This window comes from Crocodylus porosus, unplaced genomic scaffold (genome assembly GCF_001723895.1).
Source record: "Crocodylus porosus isolate Cpor-Errol unplaced genomic scaffold, CroPor_comp1, whole genome shotgun sequence".
NCBI lineage: Eukaryota > Metazoa > Chordata > Crocodylia > Crocodylidae > Crocodylus > Crocodylus porosus.
Genome location: NW_017728906.1, coordinates 67,665,515 through 67,672,049, shown reverse-complemented (window position 1 = coordinate 67,672,049; position 6,535 = coordinate 67,665,515). Strand labels below are relative to the sequence as shown.

The 6,535-nt window shown below is 41.9% G+C and overlaps 1 long non-coding RNA gene across 1 annotated transcript in view; it reads left to right on the top strand.

Annotated features, from left to right (window-relative positions):
* The first annotated feature begins 2,578 nt into the window (after nt 1-2,578).
* Nucleotides 2,579-6,535, top strand: part of LOC109305957 — a 10,683-nt gene continuing 6,726 nt past the window's right edge. The window contains exons 1-2 of the long non-coding RNA XR_002099788.1: nt 2,579-2,589; nt 4,974-4,976. This is a non-coding gene — a long non-coding RNA (uncharacterized LOC109305957). The remainder of the gene's footprint in view (nt 2,590-4,973; nt 4,977-6,535) is intronic.

Sequence of the window (6,535 nt, the reverse complement as noted above, 5' to 3'; positions counted from 1 at the left end):
CCAATTCATACCTCACTAATGTATATATCTGAGATGGAATCCTTACCATACTGAAAGCAATGGCAAAACTAGCATTTGTCTTCAACAAGGCTGGGATTTCACTCCTCAAATCAATAGGACAAAAAAGCATGGGAGACAGCTTTTCAATAAAGCTTTAGCAGCAGTACAGGACTTATCTTTCATATGCATTTTTATAAAATATGCCATAAGACATTTACCACTAGAAATTATTCAAAAATATTTCTAATTGTATTTATACTAAGATATACCGGCACAAGGTGTCAGATTTTGCTATACTATATATTTTCTACAGGACAATTAACATCTGTTGCTGTTCTTCTCCTGCTCCCACCAACCACACTTCACTTCTTTCTATCTTTTTAACCAGAGCATGATGGAAATTCAGGTGTCTTTCTTTGGTTCCAGAGGCCTGAGTTTGTGCTCTTTTCTCAACTTTAACCAAAGGTTGCTTCCAGTCATCCTAGCTGTAGGTTGGTTGAATAATTAAATCAAGTCAAGTCAGTCCCGAGGCCATTGAGACTGTTGGAGCACCTAAGGAGCAGTAACAACACTCTTCCACTCTGCCCTGCGTTTGGCTAGCTTTGTGCATTCTGTCAGCTGAAGGCCCATCCAGTCCTTAATATTGGTTCCCCAGCAATTCTTGGGTCTACCTCTTTTTCTGTTTCCCTCCACTGCACCATGCTGTATAGTGTTGGCAAAGGCATCCAGCCTTCTCATGACATGTCCAAACCATTGCAGGTTGAGTAATACCTCATACCAGGTTCAGTAAGCCTAAATAATGAGGTATGTGAGTACCAGGTTATGTAGATTGCAGAGTCAAGGATGGCTGGATATGATGTATGTTAATTTCTTGTGTGCTGTTGGCCTGTCTTACCTGTACTATCCCTAAGAGCCTCTAGGCTTAGGAAGACCTTTGATTCATTGCTACTTTCCATCCTGCTGTTGCATTCATTGCCTGCATGAATGTAAAAGGATTCAAATACTGCAGAATGTAATACTTCATGAATGTAAAAAGAATCAAATACTGATTCATATACTGAAAAGGATTCAATATTTATACTACACATAAGGAGGAATGGGGGCAGGTGGTACGGCCCCTCAGCTGGTTTAAATTGCCATAGCTCCGCTGCTTTCATGGTTGCCTTAATTGAGCATCCGTCCTGATCTTCTGGCATTTAGCTGTCATCTCAGGTACTCCTTGTGCATTTGTCTTCTGTAAAATAAAATAAAATAAAGCTGTAATAGTGCACAGCCATTTAAATCAAGAACTATTAAATAGGAGAAATAATTGGAAAAGTATATGAGCAAAGTATATTTTGTCATATTAAAAAAAAGAAAAAAGAAAAAGATCAAATGTCTAGCAGAGCTTTGGTCCCAGCACATAAGGGTGCAATGCAATTAACACCCTGCATGGCCACTTTTGACTTTCTAGCCTGAATGGCCAAGCACACATTTACAGATGAGTTCAATGTTGCAAAATCAAGTTGTCAGGGACCATTGAAAGGAACAGCAAAACTCTGATTAACTGCATGGGGAGCAAGATCAGGCCTTTGCTCATTAATTCACAAAGTCTGGACATTCATGAATGAGCTCCTGACTTAGGGAAAGAGGGAAGGAATGTGATGCTACTAAATTGGTAAAAGCCATATGCAGCCTTATTTTAATAAATACAGAGGTTTCCAGTAAACCTTCAATAATAATTAGTATTCCTGCAAACCAAGCACCGTTAATTTAAGGGGACTCCCAGGTAGAACTAGTCATTATTATGCTACATTAGTGCAACTGCATACAGTAGCTGGCTATGCTCACAGTATTCCAGCTATAGCACATAGTTCCACACCCACAAAATCCAATCTCACTGTACTATTCCAAAAGTATAGTCCTTTTAGGCCTGATTTTATTCTTTACATTCTTCATCTTTAATTGGCATCGGAGGAATTTTAGTGTTCCTGTGGTGTGCAACAACCACAGGATTGATAGATCAGAGATAGGAATTGTCCGATTAGTGGGGGGTTTTATTTATTTATTTGAGTTATATCCTGTCCTTTCCAACAACGGCTGAGGGTGGCTTATGGTAAGAGAGCAAAATAACATATATAAGCAAAGGGATTATTAAGATACAATATAAAACAACTCCCTCTGCCCCCCAACAACATCCTAATTTAGCCTGGCCTGCTAAATGCCTACCCAAAAGGGAGATCTAACAGTGCTTCTGTAGGAGGTCCATACTTTGGCTCTGGCATGCCTCAAGGGGGAGGGAGTTCCAGACCTAAGGAGCAACTTTCCATGTTTTTGCCAGGAAAACATGGCATCTTGATAGTACTTGCAGGAGGTTGCTTTCAGAGGTGGTGCATAAAGAAAAATGCTAGGATAGCGGCATTGGTGAGAACCTGAAGACACTGAAGATACTTTTGTTTCTTTTGTTTCTGTGAGTAGAACAAACATGATTGAAATCGGTTGAGATGAGACCACTGGTATCATTTCTACTTCCACTTTCTAGCAAATAGATACAGAACCATCTGCAGAACTGAAAAGTCAAACATTAATCCTGCACTAGTAGTCTTGTCTGTAGCAGTTGTTTGGCTTTTACTCACTGACCAGAGAATTTAATTATATCCTCCAGCTCCCTAAAGGAGCAGTATTTTCGAAACAATACTAGTGTATAGTAATGTGAGGAAAGGAGGAGGATAACAAATGAGTAGAAGCAATCAACTCTATCCAACAAAGTAACACTTGAGTTATTATTATGCACAACTAAGTAACTCGGGAGTTGTTATAATCCACAACTAATAATGAATTTATAGGGTAAAAATGATGGGAAAAAAAATGTCCATGCAGATGACAAGAGGAAGGCTGAGGAATACTGATTTAGCCTGTTGAAAATTCTGTGCATTTTAGCTGGATTCTACTTTGTGCCTTCCTGAATGTCAGGAAAGAACATTAGGCCATGTTTTTGTAAGATATGGCACCCTGTGGTGAAACTATTTAAAGAACTGAAGGAAAAACCACTACAGTCTGTGTTTTATCCCGAGCTATAAACCTACAAGCAGAACTAGAACCTACACGTGCAACCCATTTAACCACTCCTACCACACGCACATTTACACACCTATTTAATCTATAACCAGAGCTATAAACAGACATATATAAGCAGCAACTGGAACCATAGACACATAGACATATATATACATACTAGCAAATTGCCCTTCAAGAATTTGTGTTAACTGTGCCCTCCCTCCCTACCACCGCTCCTTGTCCAGCTCCGCTCCACCCTCCCCATCACCCTATTTCCCCCAGTTCACCCTGGTTCAGGCCCAACCCCGTTCCCCAACCCCACTTCGGGTCTGACCCAGCCTCACCTCCTTCCCTCCCTCTGCTTTGGATCCAACCCCACCCTCCCTCCCCCAGGTTCAAGTCTGACGCTACCCCCCCAGTTAGGGTCTGACTCCCTCCAGTTTAGGTCTGACCCTGCTCCCGCTCCCCTCCAGATCCAACCCTGCTCTGGTGTGGTGCCAGAGGACTGGAAGAAGGCCAGTGTGGTTCCCATCTTGAAAAAGGGGAGGAAGGAGGACCCAGGAAACTATAGGCCAGTTAGTTTTACCTCAATCCTGGGCAAGCTTTTTGAGACAGTTATTCTGGCACATGTCCACAAGGGGCCAGCAGGGGAGATAATTCTTAGGGGCAACCAACATGGGTTCATTAGAGGCAGGTCCTGTCAGACCAACCTGGTGGCCTTCTACAACCAGGTCACCAAATTTTTAGATGCAGGGGTAGCAGTGGATATAGTCTTTCTGGACTTTAGGAAGGCCTTTGACACTGTCTCTCACCCCATTCTCATTAAGAAACTGGGGGACTGTGGTGTTGACACCCACACAATCAAATGGGTCGTCAACTGGCTGGAGGGTTGAACCCAGAGAGTGGTGGTGGATGGGTCATTTTCGATCTGGAGGGATGTGGGCAGTGGGGTCCCCCAGGGCTCGGTCCTTGGGCCCGCACTGTTCAACATCTTCATCAGCAACTTGGACAAGGGGGTAAAAAGCACCCTGTTCAAATTTGTTGATGACACTAAGATGTGGGGGGATGTGGGTACACTAGAAGGGAGGAATAGGCTGCAATCAGACCTAGACAGGTTACAGGGGTGGGTGGATGAGAACAGGATGGGTTTCAACACTGACAAGTGCAAGGTGCTGCACCTGGGGAGGAAGAACCAACACCATACCTAGAGGCTGAGGAACTCCCTTCTTGTCAGTACAGAGGCAGAAAAAGATCTTGGAGTCATCACTGATGCCAAGATGAACATGGGCCGGCAGTGTGGGGATGCAGTCAGGAAAGCCAACCACACCTTGTCATGCATCCACAGATGCATCTCAAGATGCTATGCGCATATGCACATAGCACCCCCTGCGTCTCACTCCTGGCACCACCAAGCAGGACCCCTTGCAGGCCGGAATGTTGCCTGCCTGCAAAAGGAACCCACCGTTTACCAAGGGAACTCAGGTATCTGGGACCTTTGATTGGCAGGGCCTCTTACCTTAATCTACGTATGAATAAGAACTTATTTTTTTATGGGACTTACACTCAAGTATGCACATATGAGCTAGCTAGTGTATAGCCTACTGAGTGTGTTCACTATATGAACACCCACACTACTGGAATAGGAAACTGTGTAAATGCCAAAAAGGTAACGTATGTAGCTAAACAACTTCCATTTGGGTGCATAGAAGGGGTAGTGAATTTCGCTTCCAATGCTTTCTATTTTAATATAGAATGATTTGGGAATTGCGCTAAAAGGTAATTTTTCAGAACTTAACCAAAGATTTTTAATTCAATAATTACAAAATCCGTTTAGAAAAGGATGAACAAAAGGATATTCTGAGACTCATCAATATGGTGAAAATGCTGCTACATAAAGTTTTGTATATGGAGGCTGCAGCGTTGACATTTGTTTGCAGAGGGTATGTCTCAGAGAAGTGGTAGTTCTGGTATTAATATTGCATGTTAGAAGAACTGACTGACTACTGCAGGATCAGATTCTTTTTCTCAGCAATTTATTAAGGTAGTTCCTCCTTACTGAATAATCTGTTGGTTTGGCTAGTAGATTTATGCCCCAAATTTTTGAAAGGTAATTTATGGCTATAATATCCTGCAGAGATCAGTTACTTCAAAGCCCACACAGCCATTCCTAACAGTTACAGTTCCAATGTGCTTCTGAGTCTTATTAACGGACTGAGAAATGAAGGAGGATGAAACTAGTCTGAAGAAATGTCCCACTGTATATATATTTTTTCAAGAAATTAAAAATTAAAAATATGACTTCAAATATCCTTTTAAGTCATATCCAGTAATATCAATAATTAAAGATAAAGTGCTTTTAACAGTGCTACATTATAAATTAAATGTGTTTCATAACATTTTATTAATTTAAAGCTGGGTTTGCTTAGACTAGTTTTCTGTGTTTCTGTTCAGCAGTGGTGATATAGTTTGAACCTTTTTTTGAATGGAAATATAACATCCATTGTTTGTCTGCACCCATTAATTTTCAAGTTCTATCTTCTCACTTGAGACATTAAACATTTCAAATGGTAAAAAATCCTTGCCCTAAGGTAAATACCACTAAAAGGGAATTGAAAAAAAAATGCAATATCATTTGTTAAATGTTTATTTTGAATGCTGTGCAGGAGTAAGCAGATAATAGTCCCTCAGCATTGTCAAAACTCACACATGACATACGTATACAAAGGACACACTAATCTCCTATGAAGTGCCAAAGTTAAAACAGATGCATATACTGAGTTGTTCACCAAGGTAGGAAGCATGTTTAAATGTACTTATAATGGTGGGAAAGCTGGGGGGCTGGGAGGAGGTGTGTTAGATGCTGTAAAATAATATATAAACCAATATTTAATCACTTAGCCCACAGAGGTACATGTAGGTGCAAAGCAGAGATGTCTTGTAGGGATTTCTATATTTTGGGCACAGAACAGTAATGGGGAGATGCACAGAGGTAAGTATAGCTGGACTGCTCCATGCCTTTGGCAGTCATGATGCTGTTGGTGGCAGCATAAATAGCTGCTTCTGTGCCAGTGGCTATTTTTGCACCCTCCAACATAAAGGCAGCACCCAGGACCACTGCTGAGGTAAGTATCTACATCTAAAAGGCTGCAAGAGAGTAAGAAGAAACAAAGAGATAATAGAATAAATATGGTGTAGCGTAGTCGTCCCCAGGGAACCTGGTTTTGTCGAATAATAATAAAATAGTATTTGCTTTGGATTTGGATTCAGCCTATTCAGGGGAGAGTGATTTGATTTGGTGATTCGAATCACTGTCTCGAATCAATTTGGCTGAATCTCTGAATCAGCCCCATCCCCCACCGGCTCTCCCAGCTCCTGGCTATGAAAAAAAAGCTCCACATTCACCAGCTGCTGCCAAGCAGGGGGGGAATCCCCACTGCCCCCCCCACTGCTGCATGCCATGTGGGGGGCTCTGCCACAAGCCCCCTGACAACTGCCCACT